The sequence below is a fragment of the Equus przewalskii genome, chromosome 13 (genome assembly GCF_037783145.1).
Source record: "Equus przewalskii isolate Varuska chromosome 13, EquPr2, whole genome shotgun sequence".
Taxonomy (NCBI): Eukaryota; Metazoa; Chordata; class Mammalia; order Perissodactyla; family Equidae; genus Equus; species Equus przewalskii.
The window spans coordinates 32,847,741-32,865,163 of NC_091843.1; positions in this window are offsets into that span (position 1 = coordinate 32,847,741).

Sequence of the window (17,423 nt, forward strand, 5' to 3'; positions counted from 1 at the left end):
TCCATGTTGAAATATGACTTTAGTTAATTCATTTTCATTACTGTGTTGTATTTCATTATATGATATTCTTTAATTTATTCATCCCACACTCATATTGCTTCCAACCTTGAAGATAGAAGAAATCTCAGAGATCATTGTGCAGATAAGAAAATGAAGCTAAAGAAGGGAAGTGATTTGGCTAAAGTCACACAGAAGACAGCAGATAAAGAACTTTTTAAAAGAGATTATAGTAGCCTGGAGTGGCCAGTTTTTGTCTGCCCAACCGATTGCCATTTGCTTTCTTCAGATTCCTTTGTGGAACTCATCCCTCATTCCCTAAGACCTTGTTGGGAACGTCGGTTATTCCCTGGCCAACTAGCAAGAGAGCCCAGGACTCGTCTCCGTCAATCACAATACCATATCCCTTGGTATACAATGATTGGCTCAGGGAAGATCACGTGACTTAAGCTGAGCCAATAAGAATCCTGGAACTTTGCTGAACTGAAAAAAATATAAGGCTGGGGTTTCCAGAAAATATCTTTCCTGCCATGTGGGGAGAGTCTACCTCCAGCAGAGAGAATGAAGCCAACACGCAAAAAGAAGAAGAGGCAAACAGGTGAGAGAGAAGAGAGAAGCTTAGTAACATTGTTTGAGCCCCTGGATGTGGCGTTCCGAAAACTTCTTGTTTATGAAACCTGATGAATACCTGCCGTTTCCTTCGTTTTTAGTTTAACCAGTTTGACATGCATTTCTCTTACTGGAAACAAAGAGACCTGAATCTAAAGTTACTATTTTTTCTACTCTGTCACAATTGCACCCGCTAAATTTCCTTTAAGCAGTTAATTGAGAATGATGATCTCAATGAAGCCACAAAAATGCCACCAACCTTGGACTTAGGAGACCCAGCAAGACTAATTGTGGTCAGTTATACTGCAACACTTCCCTTCTCATAGATATTTTACTCTGACCTGCCATTCCTGCATTCTGTGTGTATTTATCATGTTCCTACTGTGAGCCAGATGGAAGATATATGACAAGAATAGCACAGAGGACATAGAGAGAATAGAATACTTTCTAGGTATTTTATATAAAGTGCTACAATATTAACTCTAAATAGAGCGCCGTTAGTAAATAATGCCTATTTTAATCCCTAGAGAAAAGACTAAAAAGCCAATAAAGGAATTAAATGGAATATTAAAAAAACATTTGATTAGCTTAACAGGAAATAGGAAAGAACAAATAGAGGAATGGAGAGAGGTAGACAAACAGAAAACAAATAGCAAGATAGTAGACTTAGACCCCACCTTATCAATAACTACATTAGGAATAAACAGCCTACGCCTCCAATTAAGAGGCAGAGATTTTACGCTGGATACAAAAGCAAGATCTAACTATTTGTTGTGTGTAAAATATACTTTAAATATAAAGTTATGGGAAAAGCAAAAGGACGGGAAAAATGTACCATGCAAACTGTGGGCATAAGAAAGTTAATGTGGCTTTATAACATCAAAAAAGATGACTTAATAAGGAGTAATATCAGAGATGAAGGCAAACACTTAATAACGATAAAAGGGTCATTTCACTAGGAAGACATAGTATTAATAAATGTGTGCTAACTTAGAAACAGAGATTCAAAATACATAAAGAAAAGCTGATTGAACTAAAGGGAAAATTAGACAAATTTGCAATTATAATTGGAGATCTTATCTTCCTTCTTTCAGGAACTGATAGAACAAGTAGGCAGTAATTGATAGAGCAGGTGATGTATATGGAATATCCAAACACTATCAGTCACCTTGCCCTGAATGATATTTATAGATCATATGAAATCACTGCAGAATATACATTATTTTCAAACACACATGGAAATTCACAAGGATAACATATCCTGAACTACAAAATAAGTCAGTCAATTTTAAAAGACTAAAATAAAAGTATATTCTCTGACAACGATGAAATTAAGTTAGAACTTAATTCCTACATATAGAAAATCCTCAAATATTTTAGAGCTAAACGACGCATTTTTAAATAACATGTGGATCAAAGAAGAAATTATAAGGGAAATTAGAGAATATTTCAAAATAAATGCTAAAGAAAATAGAGCATATCAAAATGTATTGGATGTGGTTAGAGAATTATTTAGAAGGAAATTTATGAATTTAAATTCTTATATTAGAAAAGGACAAAAATCAGTGGTCTGTTTCTACCTTAAGAAACAAGAAAGAGAAGAGCGAATTAATACCAAAGTAAATGGAAAGAACAAAATAATAAATATAAGAGCAAGAGTCAGTGAAATGAAATGAAAAACAAATCATAGAAAAATTTAACAAAATGAAAATCTTATTATTTGAAAACATTAATAAAATTGATAAACCCCTAGCAAGACTGATTAAAGAAGAAAGAACAAGAACACAAATTTCAAATATCAGGAATGAAAGGGCATGTCATTACAGATCCTAAAGACATCAAAAGGGTAATAAGAAAATATTATGAATAACTTTATGCCAATGAAACTTGACGACTTAGATTAATTGGACAAATTCCTTGACAAACACTTGTCTTTAGTTGAAAGACATTCAAAGCATTCCCAATAAAATTCAAGTCGGTTTTTTGAGGAAAGTGATATGATGATTCTAAAATGTATATAGAAATGCAAAGAACCTAGAACAGCCAAAACAATTTTGAACTAGAAAAACGAATTTAGAGGACTCACACTACCTGATTTCAAGACTTAGTATGAAGCTACAGGAATCAAGACAAAGTGGCATTAGCATAAGAATAAACAAATTAATTGATAAATCAGAATACAGAGTCGAAAAATAGACCTACACATATTTTTTAATTAATTTTGAACAAAGAATCCAAGGCAATTTATTGGGAAAAATAAAATCTTTTCAATGATTTGTCCTGGAAAAACTGAATAAGCATACATGAGGAAAAAAGATAGAACCCTGACACTTACCTCATACCATATACAGAAATTAATTGTAAACGGATCCTAGAACTAAACATAAAGCTTAAACTATAGACCTAAACATGAAAACTTCTGGAAAAAAAGGAAAGGATATCTTCTTGAGTTTGGGATAAACAAAGATTTCTTAGAAGACACAAAAAGCACTAATCATAAATGATGAATTAGACTTCATGAAAATTTAAAATATCTGCTCATCAGAAGATAGGGATAAAATATTTATAATGCATATATGTAATAGTTTTTATCCAGAATATATAAAGAACTCTTGCAAATCAATAACAACAAAAGAACCAATAAAAATGGGGAAAATACTTAGTTACTTCACAAAAATGTATGAGTGGCCAATAGAACATGAAAAAGTGCTCAATACCTTCAATTAAAACCACAAGATACCATTTCATATCCACTAGAGTAGGTAAAGTCAAAAAGACAATACCAAATTTTGGTGAGCACATAGAGTGGCTAGAGCGGCTGGAATTCTCATACATTTCTGGTGGAATTGCAAAATGGGAGAGCTACTTTGTAAATCTGTTTGGCAATTTCTTACAAGAATCTTATAAAATTAAAGATATACTTATTCTATAACCCAACAATTCTACTCCTAGGTATTTACTCAAGAGAAATAAAAGCATATGTCCACACAAAGACCTATACAAGAATTTTCATACCAGCTTTATTCATAATACCCAAAACCTGGCAACAACTCAAATGTCCGTCAACAGAAGAATGGATCAACAAATTGTGATATGTTCATATCATGGAATATTACTCAGCAATTAAAGTGAGCACACCACTGATATGTTCAACAACATAAACAAAAATCTATTGTGATAGCAATTGGAGCAGTGGTTTTCTACAGCAGTTTGGGGATTGACTGGGAGGAGGCATGAGAGAACTCTCTAGGTTGTTCTGTGTTCTGTGTCTTGATTCGAGTATTGGTTACAAAAGAGTATACATTTGTCAAAACTCACCAAATTGAACAAATGTTTAGGATCTTTGCATTTCACTCTGTGTAAATTTTTCCTCAATAAAAACAATGCTCTCTTTTTTTTTTTTTAAACCAGGGGTGCAGCTGAAGGACGATGTATGTACTAATCCTGGCTTTACCACTTACTAGCTAAGTGACCTTGCATAAGTAGTTACTCAGCTTTTCTGTAACTCACATTGCCCACCAAAAAATGGAGATGATAATAATACCGATCTCAATACTGTTGTTGGGAAGATTAAAGAATGTGGCCCCTAAAAAGGGCTTAGCAAAGCACCTGACCTGGTCTCTGCCTTCCGCAATTGGCTCAGTCTTGAAGTCCCAGCCCCTTGTATCTTTTCTACAAACACAACCTCTTAATCGCTAGCCCTTATTGCCTTGTCCTGTCCTTCTCTTGCTCAGCACTTTGTTCTTCACCTCACATTTGATAGAGTCATTATCTTTCTAGCACTCTCCTCTTTTCCCCTGTGTTTAAATACGTTCTCCTCAGTGGATTGCAAGCTCCTTGAGACAGGACCTATCTGGGAGAATGTGAAGTCCCCAGGCGGTATTCCATAAGTGCTTCTCTGTGTTATCATTAAATTTGTGAATAGGTAATACAAAATTTTAAGAAGAAATATTTAGGGATAAGTATTACATTGTCCCAAAATTAAAACTAATGGAAAGTCTTGACCTGAAGAGTTCCCTCGCAAACTCTTTTTCTTTTCCCTGGTTCCTGCACCCACACCACCACCACCAAAAGAGAAAACTCCTGTCATTCTCCACATTTCTCTATGAAAATGTGATATATATTCTTATTTCTCCCTCTTCGTTACGTAAAAGGTAGCCACCATAATGGTTGTGCATTTTGTGTTTTTTTTTCAACTCACAATTCATCTTGAACCTCTTTGCAAATCACTACCTAGAAATCAACCCTAAAATGCCCCTGTTGATTAATGTGTTACAGGTTATTTGCAATCTTTTGCTGTTACAAACAATACTATAATGAATAACTTTTTACATAGGCCCTTCACACAGGTACCAGTGCAACGGTAGGATAAATTCTTAAAAGTGGAATTTCTGGCATAAAGGATATATGCATTGCTAATTGATATTGTCAAATTGTCCTCCCCAGGAGTTTACAAATTTATATATCCACAAGCAATGAAGACAGTGTTTGTTCCCAGCAGCCTCGCCAATGAGCAAGTGATCAAACACTTGGAGTTTTGCCAATATAATAAGTAAAAAATGGCGTCTCCATGTAGTTTTTCTTATAATGAAACCGAGAATCTTATTATATGTTTAGATGCTATTTGTTTTGCCTTCTTTGTGAATTTCCTGTATCTATTCCTTTCCCATTTTTCTACACAGTTGTTGATCTTTTTCTTATCAATTTCAAGTCATTCCTTATCTATCGGAGAGATAAACACTTTGTAATAAGAGTTGCAATTACATTTTCCCGGAGTGTCCTTTGTATTTTGTCTCTGCTTGTGAGGCTTCTGCCATGCAAAATTGTTTTAATTTTCACATACTTTAATTTATTAATCTTTTATTTTATGACTTGCAGATTTTGAGACATAGTTGGAGAGGCCTTCACATCATTTTTTTGAAGTTGGCTGTTTCATTGTACATCAGATCACATTCCAAAAGATCAAAGATTTCAATGTAAAAACAGATACCTTGGGAGTATTTAAAGAAAAGACAGATGCTTCTTGACCTGAATTGAGTCTAATTTAATTGACACATTTTACACATTTGGGGACATACTTAACTCCACCTTGGACACAGAGAAGAAATTTTGCTAATCCCTCCTGAGGGCATTTAACTTCCATTATCCCATTGGCTGAACCATTTACCAGGCAGCCTCAGGTGACTGCAACTCTGTTCCTCACTCTGGACATGGTCCAGACACCTTTTCTGTTTAAGTTGCCGCTTTTGTTTCTTTTGTTGTTTTATTTTGTTTTCTCATGAGTAGGAAAAACAAGTAGTTGTCATGTTGTCAGCCACAATTACTCAGAGACCCTTATCATTGCCTTTTTCTGCCTATCACTTAGGGACAAGACAAGGGAAATAAATCATTCAGTCATTCACTCATCTGACAAATAAATGTATTAAGCATCTGTTAAATGTAAGGCAGTCTGCTCAGTGCTAAACAGACATGGTGAAATAAATAGACAAAATCACTGCCTTCCTGAAGTTTATATTCCAGCAGGAAAGATAGACCTTAAACATGTTGATAAGAGGTAAGTGCCAGGAAAAAGGATAGGGGCTTGTGAGAGCTTTTAACAGGGACCCTGCCCTAGTCTGACAGATCAGGGATGAATTCCCTGTGGAAGTCTCTTTTGAACTGAACTCTGAAGGATGAATAGGAACTAATCAGACAAAGAGCAGAAAGAGATTTCCAGACAGAGGGAACAAACAAGAAGAGCAATGGCCTTGAGGCCAGAAGGAGCATGGTTCAGTATAGGAACTGAAAGAAGTGTGAAGTGACTGGATTGGAGGAGGACAATGGCATACAAGTTGCACAGGGGTGTTCTCAGTTGGGTTTCCTGGCTCCTGGGATCACCAACCAGGGAGAAGAGGAGGAAGTAAGATTGGGTGGAGGGAGAAGTCAGGCTGTAGTGCAGTCACAAGAAGGCCTCAGTCAAATTTGCCAGGGGTTCTGAACTGGGATAACCCTTCAGTGTTGGGACAGGAGGACAGGACTTCATGTCCCCATGTTGAACAGTCAGTGGACATGGGCTACTCTCTGACAGCAGGGTTGATGGGTGAGGGCAGTCAGGCAGCAGCACTCCCAACAGCTGGGAGAAGAAGTACTTCTGTTCTAGAAGGGAATCTGGGCAGCAAAGCACAGCACCCACAATAGGAGTCAAATCATTCCAAGCCTTTTAGGTCATGGTGAGGAATTTGAATTTTATCCCAAGTGCAGGAGGATGACAAAGGAGAGTTTTAAGCCAAGCAAGAGAAATGATCTGATTGATTTTTTTTAAAAGACTGGTTTGGCTACTGTATGTGCATATTTTAAGTGGACAAGTCTGCAAGAGCAGAAAGCACTTAAGAGGCAATTGCATGGTGGTGTGAACTGAAGTGACGGCAGATGAGAGAAGCTGGGGAAGTGGGAAGCCGTTTGACTGGGTTTGGCCACAGCGTCAACAAGATTTACTGATGGATAGAACGTGGGCTGGTGGAGAAAAAGAGAGGCATCATAGATGATGGTCAGTTTTGGGTTGAGCAGTTCATAGATAGTGGTGCCATTTAATAAGATAGGGAAGACTCGGGAAGGAGTGCTGCTCTAGTCCGTCTCATCACATATCCCAGCAAATCAACTTTATAAGACAGTTGTCAGCTATTTGCTATTTTTGCGCTATTCCTAAACACACAAGGACACATTACCTAGTCTTTGGGCCATGGTTTTCACTTGCAACACAAGTCAAAATCCTTCTCATCCTTCACTGTCCAGGTCCAGTACTACCTCCTCTGTAAAGCCTTCCTAGATCATTAAAACATTGGTATATTTATAGATCCCAATATCTTATAACTGGGGGAACTAGCATTGAGGGAAATTAACTGACTGGCCCTAAACTGTACTGGATACCAACAGAGCTGTGGCTAGACATCAAGTCTCCTGATTCAGCGGCTGAAAACGGCATTAAATCAAAAGAGAATAGATATTCAACAAGGGTGGGCAGAGCAAATGCCAGAGTAGTTAGGAATTTATTATAGAAGTCCAGGCAAAAGAGGATAGTAGCTTAGCCTAGGGCAGGAGTGGGGAGAATAAGTGAACATATCTAAGAGGTTTCTAGAAAGTAGAATGGTCAGGACTTGGTGTTGGTGTTGGATAGAGGGAGTGAGGGAGAGAGAGGTGTCAAGGATAACTCCTTGGATAACCTCATGTCATTCACTAAGCTTGGAGGCACTGGGAGAAGGCATGGTTTGGGGGAGAAGATCATGAGTTTGGTTTTCATTTCAGTTCAGATCGCTAAGGGGAACTGTGTTGCCTGAACTCACACCTCTGGGGTTAGAGGTTTGGCACTGGGACCTCTTGGTGAGATCACTAGGTGGCTAGTACTTGAACCTCTGAGGGGACACTGCAGGGCTGCTGCTCATACCTCTAATGGATGTTTGTCACTGATGCTTAGAATATCAGACAACGGGACCAGAGCTGCACACTGCACCCTCTCCCTGCCTCCTGCCTTCCAATTTTCCACCACTGCCTCCCACTGACAGAATCTAACTTGGAAACTCAAGTCCCTGGGAAATGCAGCATCACACAGTAGAACATGGAGCAGTGGGCTTGGGGCTGAAAGACATTAGATAATAACCAGCACAACAGGTTTAGGGAAGAACCCCTGGGTTACGAATCAGAGACCCAGCTCTGCCATCAGCCAGTCGTGTGACCTTGGACATGTCACTTCCCTTTTCTGAGTCTGTTTTCCCTTCTTTCAAATGCATAAACACCTCCTTGATGTGAGACATACTTAGGTGTCTGTCCTGTAAGAAGCCTTCCCTGACCCCCATCACTCAGTGGCATTTGGTTCCTCTCCTGTTGCTCATATAAACTCCTCTTTCTACCTCAATTTTTTTTTTACCTTACTGCTTATTTGAGAAATAACTAACATGCAATTAAAAGCAAAGATCTTAAATGTTTGATTTGATGAGATTTGAGAATTGTATACACCACGTAATCACCAGCCCAAACAACATATAAAACATTTCTTCTTCCTAAAAAGTTTACCTCTACTCCTTGCCAATAAAAATCTCACAATCCCAAGCGCATACTCTCCGATTCCCAGGACTATAGATAGTCTGCCTGTCATTGGACTTCATGTCAGTTTAGTATGCAATATGTACTTTTAAATTTTATTTTGGTAAAATATATATTACATCAATTTGTTATTTTAACCATTGCTAAGTATACAATTCAGTGGTTAATTACATTCACAATGCGTGCAACCATCACCACTGTCTACCTCGTTGTATCACAATGCATTTTAGTTGCCTGTTGATGAATCTGAATCCCCTAACAGGGATTCAACTCTCAAGGGCTAGAAGCACATCTTATCCAAATGATGGGCATTTGGTAAATACTGGTATTTGTTGGTTGGCTAAATGAATGAATGAATGTCTAAAGTTTCAGTGAATGTGTCTTTCTATCTAGTAACTATAATAGAGTCGCCCAACTGCCTTTTTACTTCTCTTTCATTTCTCAAGCATTTATTAAGTATCAACAGCATGTCTGCTAGGCTCTAGAAATTAAAAGATGACCTAGACAAAATTGCTGCCCGCAAGTCCACAGCCAAGTCAGGAATCCAGATGAGTAAATAACATGTAATAAAACAATCCTTACTGGAAGGATGAATGGGGTGGGAGTTAGGGGTGCAGAAATGAGGCTATGCTTTACACTGCTTTGGGACATCAAGGAGGGTGTCACAGAGAAGCAAGCAGAGATTTAGTGCTGTTGGGGAGTGGGACGGGAGTGCAGAGTCTAGGGGAACTGCAAGGAATTCTTTAGGACCAGGATCAGAGTCCTCCCTCCTCCTGAGCTCCCACTCTCTGCCCCGATGCCAGAGAATATGCTTGGCTAGGAGCCACCATTTTGACCACAGACAACTACTTCTTAGTGGTTTGAGTTCTTTAGCTACATGAATTTCTTTTAAGCATGATGGGTTTTACTTGCCCCCTTCCCACTCTACTTCCTCTTCATTAAGGTACTTCCTTATTTCTCAGTGCTCCCCTATTTCTCAATGTTTCCCTTGAGTTAATTTCTCCTCTTCGTGCATGCTCTCTTGAATTGACCGCCTTTTATTACTTGTGGCTTCTCAAAAAAGGTCTGTGTTCAAGACCTTGGGATTTTCCCAGGGGAAACCAGTCAAATCTCTGAAATAGTTTTACATATTTATTGGTCTCTTATTTCAAAAGTAGTTGCTGAATGAATCTGTACCTCCTAGCTAGTATGTATACTCACATTCATGCATGCACACACACATACATTCTCTCACCTGTCGCCCACTCTACCCCATTCTCCCACTTGCATGTAGCTTAAGAATTCAAGCCACTAAGAAATAGTTGTCTGTGGTCAAAATGGTGCTACTAGACTTTAAATAACTTGGGGTCCAAGATTCTCTTATGTAGAAGGCTGGATGTTAGATGGATGGATGGACAGACGGACAGATAGACAGACAGATGAATGACCAAGACAATCAAGCTTCTAAAGCTGGCCAGAGCCACCCATGATAACAACTCTTAGTAGTCAACTCAAAATGAGTGTTGGCAATGATGATGACAATGATAATACTGATGATGGTGTAATGTGATAGGTGCTAAAACAGAAGAATGAAAAAATGTGCTGGAAGAAGATGGCAGCGAGATTCCAAAGAGCTGGGCAGAGCTAAGACTTCGTGACTTCCCTTCTTTGCTCACCAAATAAACATTTACGGAGTAGTCTTCTTAGGCTTCTCCTTTTGTTCAGTCCCTGCTGTGCACTGTGGTGAATACAAAAGAAATATCAGATGGCATCCGTCCCTGCTTTAGGGTAATTCATGGCCTAAAGTAAGAGATTTCCTTCTCCTTGTTAACCCTACATTAAGTAATTAGTTCTTTAAAAGACTTGGGTGGCCACAACTAGAAGGACATGCAACTAAGATATACAACTGTGTACAGGGGGAGTTTGGGGAGATAAAGCAGGAAAAAAAAAAAAAGATTGGCAACAGTTGTTAGCCCAGGTGCCAATCCTTAAAAAAAAAAGACTAGGGTGAAAGATTCTGAACTCTAAAAGACAGAAATCATCCAAAAGCGTTTTTCAATAAAGTCCCTTTTTTTTCTACTCAAGATAATATTAAGTAATAGTAAGATATTATCCATACTGTTTCTCAGCCTTCTGCTTATAAGATTTCTTTCTTGAATTGTTTGAGAAGTCCAAATAAGACCATACCCTACTTTAGGAAGCACAGAGAGAGAGGTCCATCTACAGCCAAGCTCAGTAGAGATGGTGGGTGGGGGTGAGGGGAGCATGCCTCTCTTTTTTGTACCCAGAATTATTTATATAGAGAAAGATATACAGATGTTGAAGAATATCTCATGCTTTCCTTTGCACCTCTCATTTTAACTAGGGTGGATTATACATGACTGTGGAATAGCCCAATTGCATTATTACACCGTCCAAAACTCCATCTTTGTCACATCATGTCATGAAAGAGGGATTGTCATGTGACGATGGCCAGGAAGACTTCCAGAACATGCAAAACAAGGTTATCTGAGGCCCCTGGCTTCTGCCCAAGAAGAAATTGGACTCTAGTTGCAGAAACAGGAATAACCCCAAAGTCATACAAGCCAAGGGTGAAAAGATGAACTGACCTAATCACTTCCCTCCCTTATGAACGTGAAGGCAGAACTATTCGAGAATAAGGCCACAAGCAGAAGTAGCAGGAGGTGAAAAAGCCCAAAAACCTATCAGCAAAGTTCATTTACATTTGAGCCAAAAGCAGAAGCTGTGGGGTAGCTTGTTGTGCCTGGAACACATTTTCCCAGGACCATTCATGAGTCCCATGGCTCTCAGTTTAAACATCACCCTTTTGAAGAAATCTCCCTAACCAACTCTAGCCTAACTCCCCACCCCTGACCCCCAGATGTAGAGATGTGTTCAGGGTCCCATGTGTGTGCTCTCACCAAATCCTGTGTTATTTTCCCCTTCACATTCATGAGATTATTAGTTGCCTCTCTCTCTCCCCTGCTGAACTGTAAATTCCATGAAGGCAGGGACCGTGTCCATCTTTTTCTCACTGTACATATGCCTAGTGTTCACACAGCACCTGGTTTGCACCAAAAAATAAATAAATGTTTCTTGAAAGGTTTAAAGAGAAGAAGCCTTTACTCTGCCAAGGACACAGCCTTGAGAAAACTGAAATGAAGAGCCTGGCTTCAGAAGACAGGTTGGTGTTGCTGGAGAGATGCCTCCTAATCTCTGAGTTAGAGCCCTAGACCCAATTACACCCAAAGCCCCAAGCAGTAGCAGTTCTCAGATGTCCCAATTGTGTTGCATGACACTGAACGATGAATTCTTGGCTACCCACATATGTCCCCAAAGCAAACAGCAGAGTGAAAGAAGCACAGACTATACGCCACATAAGTGGAATCATTTCTAAATGGAATCGTCTCAAAGCCTCGGAAAGGACTCAGTGAATTAAAGGTTTATATTAACCTCATTTCATATTTCCTTTTGTTTACAGGAAATTGTTTTAATTTTCCGTGACCATCTGTTTGATGTTTACTTCACTGACTGTTTTAAAGCTTAGCTGCATCATTGTTTTGTTCAAGGTTTTTAGAGAGAAAAAGAACCCCGATTGATATTTTATTTGACGTATAATAATTTGTTTTCAAAATACAGATTTTTTAAACTTTAGGATATTATACATGTCTTTTCTATTTGAGAGTGAGAGAAATATTTTTTAAGAACATCATGTTCAATAAGTAAGACATCTCTCTTCTTTTCAATGGTCCTACAATGAATTATTTTGTGTGATTATCTTAGATATCCTGACTGTTGAATTGTCTTGTTTTTCTATACTTTTTGAAAGAATAAGGATTTGTCTTAAGGAATAGGCAGAACATTGCTTTGAAGCAAGGCTTTTTGAACCAGATAGTTCTTTTCTGTGGGGGCTGTCCTGTGCATTGTAGGATGTTTAGCAGCATCCCTGGTCTCTACCCCCTAGATGCCAGTAGCACCCACCCAGCCCAAGTTATAACAATCAAAAACATCTCCAGGCATTGTCAAATGTCCCTAGGAAGCAAAATCATCTCTGTTGAGGACCACCGGTTTAGAGGGTGGGAGAGGCTAGAAGGCAGAGACTGTTTCCTTATTCTTCAAGAAAGGCTGACCTAGATGAGACAAGACCATCCTTGGCATCTGTGGTTACATATTTTTCCAATTGCCAATTTGGTCTTCTTAAACCACACTGGACCAGGTGCAAAAATGCTTCATGAAGTCCCATGCCTTGGTGAAATGTGGAACAGAAAATGTCTTTCTGAGATCCTGGAGGCGTCCCTCCCCATGCAGTGGAGAGAACACCGTGTGGTGGTCTAGTCAGAGCAGCAGGCTGCTGCTTGTGACTTGTGTGACCTGCGGGGAGTCCCAAGTTCCCTGGTTGTATGGTAGGGATGTAATACTTGGCCCCCATATCAATGAATGGTTGTAAGAATCAAATCAAAAGGAACCCAATTTGGTTGTCCATAAATGACAGAATCAGATCAAGTAATACCTGTCAATGTTTTGCCCTTTCCTGACAAAATTACTCTAATCTTAAGGAAGAAGTGGGAGGCAGAACAGAGCATGCTTATGGGTCTGGTCTTTGAAATCTGACAGGCCAGGGCTGAAAGCAACTACCTCTGCTTGCCAGCCATGTAGTGGTATACCAACTTGGACACATAACCTCTCAGAGCCCCTCTTTCTTCATCAATAAAATGATCATAACATCTATCATATGGGGGGACTGTCAGAATTACATTATAGACCATATGCAAGGCACTCTGTACAACAAGTGTCCAACACAGAGTAAGCACCTATAAATTTTGTTTGCCATTGCTGTTATCACTGTCAATAAAAGCAGAAAGCACCATGTGCTGTTCAGCTAATGGGAGAGACATTTTGGAGGAGAGTTTCCTTTAGGATCCCTAAACCAGAGCTTTAGTGGGAACTTCCCCTTAAATTGCTTTGCTTAAAGCCAACAGCACTGACAGGCATGCTGGGTAGATTAGTCCTTTATCAGGCTTTGATGGCAAGAACTGTGTCTTATTCATATCTATATTCAAAGGACTAGCACAGTGCATGGCCGAAGTAGGTACATTCATTCCTATGCTTGACAGGTTAAATTTTTGAGCCATCTACTAGGTGCCAGAAACAGTTCTAGGGTCTGGGAGGAGGAACAATGGCAAGCAAAATCAAGGGCAGTCATGACTTTCATGGAGATTACAGTCTTATTGTGAAGACTGCAAATCAAAAACCCACAGGGAACAGGTGACGTCAGAAAAGTCACACAATCTTTTTGGTCTCTTTAATTTTTTTCACTTATGATAGACACTTAGTTATAGATAAATAGTTCTCAACTTTAAGAACACCAACAAGAATGATAGTAAATGGGAGATGCTGTGGTCTCAGTTTGAGAGAGACAATACGGAGTGGTGGGAAGTGTGGTGAGCTAGAGAGGAGAATACCACTGTTAAACAATAAAGTGGCACATTCTCCAAATAGTTTTGAGATTTCTGCCTCTGTCTGAGGAGAAGTGATTTTTGATGGTGGGGTGGTTGCAATGGACAGAGGATGGTGAGAAGTTGCAAGGGATATGGGCAGGGTACCGTGGGATCCCCAGGAGACTAGGTTACAGGAACCAGATTCCCTTGAACCCACAAGGCTCAGCCAGGTACCTGACAGTGTGGGTGATGTCACACAACTAGGAGGTACTGGACTAGCTCTTTATAAAGAATTTTTTTTTTTTTTTTTAATATTCACCCAAATTCTAGAGATGGCAGGGGGGGTAACTTTTTCATTCAATCAACCTGAGAAGACTTTCAGAAAATTCCCCTCCGGGTGATTTCAAGCATCTTGTTCCTACAGGGAGAAGCCAGTGGGATTAAGTAACACTCTGTCTACTTCTCACAGAACTTGTTAAATGGCTGGGGATTGTCTTAATCTCTGGAGGCCTGTGATTAGAGTCTTGACAGGGTCACACGGGAGGCTCCAAGAGAGATTACGACCACACTATGCCCAATATTCTTTATTTTAATTTTTCTTTTTCAAGCTAAAGACTCTGCAGAACTCTGGAAAAAGAATGAAATGAAGATAAGATTATAGGGAAAGAAAAAAGGACCTAAAGGACATTGAGAAAGAAGATTTCAAAACCATTTTGGGATGTCGTAGTCTTAAAGGTAAAAAGAAAAAATTCTAAAATATGCATTATTTACTTCTACATGGGGCAATAGCTGAGACATTTTTAATAAAAAGTCTGCAACATTTTACACATAAGAAAATGTACAGTTTTGTGGTCTTTATCATCCAAGTTTCAGAGCTGTCTGTTTTTCTCTTGTCGCACTTATAAAAGCAAGTAAAAATTGAAAGCTATTTTAATAACCCTTATGGTACGGGATTATATATGAGATACAACTCATTGTTTCCTACCCCATATTTATTTCCCACGCATACCACTGCTTTTATATTGGACAGTCTACCCTGTAGGGAGAAAAATGGGTCTGAAATATAAAGCTAGCCCTTTCTTTTTGCAGACATCCTGTAATTAGCTCAAGTTTTCATCTCTTCATAGCAAGATCCTGCTGCACAAAACAGAAAAGTTTTCTTTTCTCAACATGTTTTTGCCAGATGTTTCCACAAAAAATATAAAGGCAAAGTTTTGTGTGTGCACCGGTGCATATGACTTCATCCTTAATGACTGCTTCGAAATGCTCCTCCTCCTTAATTAAGCGAATTAGTTCTCCCCCAGGTCTTTTGTAAAGAACGTCTATTGTTTCTGTCTTCACAGTCTCTCAGCATCTCAGCCATTTGGGATTGTCCCATGTGCCATCAGGAAGAGTCAAATTTTTAGCTCCATTCACACTCATTCTCTATTTTCTGCACAACAAACCCAAAATAAATACTTTAACATTTTGACAAAAGAAAACTCAGTCACTGCAAATTAACATGTGAAACTGCCACTCTGTCTCCAGTTAACCCTACATTTTTGTCTGATTAAGGGATGATTCTGTATTGAAATATTATGATAAATTTGCATCAGTATTCAGACAGGCACTGTCTCTTTATTTCATTTGAGATAGCAACGTTTTCAGCTTTGCTAGAGATGTTTTTATGTTTTTGAAAATATTTTCCTTCCTTAGTTTCTCACCTATCTCTGCCATCCACACAGCACTCTGTAAGGCCAATACTGGAGGTGGTCATAGGGGATCTGATTCAAGCCCCTTATTTGATGGCTGGCAAAACTGAGAGGAAGGGAGTTGCCCTGATCATACTTGTGATTAGTCAAGACTTCTTGACCCTCATTCTATATCCTACATCTGCTAATAACAGATGGCATTGAATTTTCATGTGGAAACCCAATACCAAATGACAACAACAACAAAATCCCATCACCTTTTATCAATGACACAAGCTTGAAATCATTGACGATGATGCCTGTATATGCTTCCAACCAGGTACGAGTCAATATTCTTTGCTCTGACTGTCTCATGGGTTGGGCTATTTAATAAATTTGGAATACAAAATGAGTATGATCTCCTACAAGGATGGGTGGCATATAGTTAGGACTTTTGGAGGAAGGAAGGTTTTGTAGTTAGATAGGAATCCAAATCTCAACTTTACTTCTTGTAAACAATGACCTGGAACAAGTTATTCAATTTCTCTAAGTCTCAGTTTGCTCATTTATAAACTGGATTAGTAATAGGAACTTCTTCATAGGGCTGCTATGAACAAGAGAACTGATGAGCATAGCATGCATAGTATAATACCTGACACATTGCCAGCACCTGACATGTTAGCACTTTTGCCACATTTGGTTAAAATCCCAAGGGTTGGTGACTGTCTGGATCAGAAAGTGGGGAGGAGAAGAACAGAAGGCAGGTCACAGATGAGGTTGAGGTTTCAAGCCCAAGTTACTAGACATTCCTAGTACTAACCAATATCCACCTTATCTCTCCCTCCTAAACACAAGAAACACTACCTCTCCTAGCCCCCTTTCAGTGAGGTAGGGCCAGAGCCAGAACTGGGATGAGACCAGTAAGATGTGTAAGGTGGAGAATAAGGAGCCACTGGATCTCAGAGCCACACAAGTGCCAACCCTATGCTTACAGTCAGCGCCGCCTTATTAGACTTCTCACTAGGCACTTCACTCCTCTCACCCTAGTCCCAACTCTGGGTAAGACCATGTGAAGAGGTCTGGCCAGTGAGCTGCAACTGGAAGTGACACTTAAGAGCCAGCATTCAATGATTTTCTGTTCTCTCTTCCTCTGCCACAGCAACCAAGGGGGCTACCTGTTGTACATGGTGGAGCTCAGTGGTTATGTGAAGCAGGGTACCCGCCAACCTACTTGGACATGTAGCATGATCAAGAAGCAAAATTTTGTTGTGATGAGCCACTGAGATTTGGAGATTGTTTGCTATTGCAGCAAAAATTAGCCTATTCTTATTCTTATTCTTAGTGCTATCTCAAGCAAAATCTTACTCCATTTTTGTCACTCTCAGCATGAGTACTGAACTCAGGCAGAGTTACATTTAAATTTTAGTCCTGACCCTTTCTAGTTGTATTTTCTCTGAGCCTCAGTGTCTTCAGCCAATAAAATGGCACTAATAGGGGATGGTGTCAAGATGGTGGTACATGTAGATTCTGAACTCACGTCCTCCCATGGACACAACAATTTACAACTACAGTTGGAATAATTACCCCTGAGAGAGAACTGAAAACTGGATAAAAAGAACCTTTGCAACAAGGGACAGTCCTGACTGACGGGGAA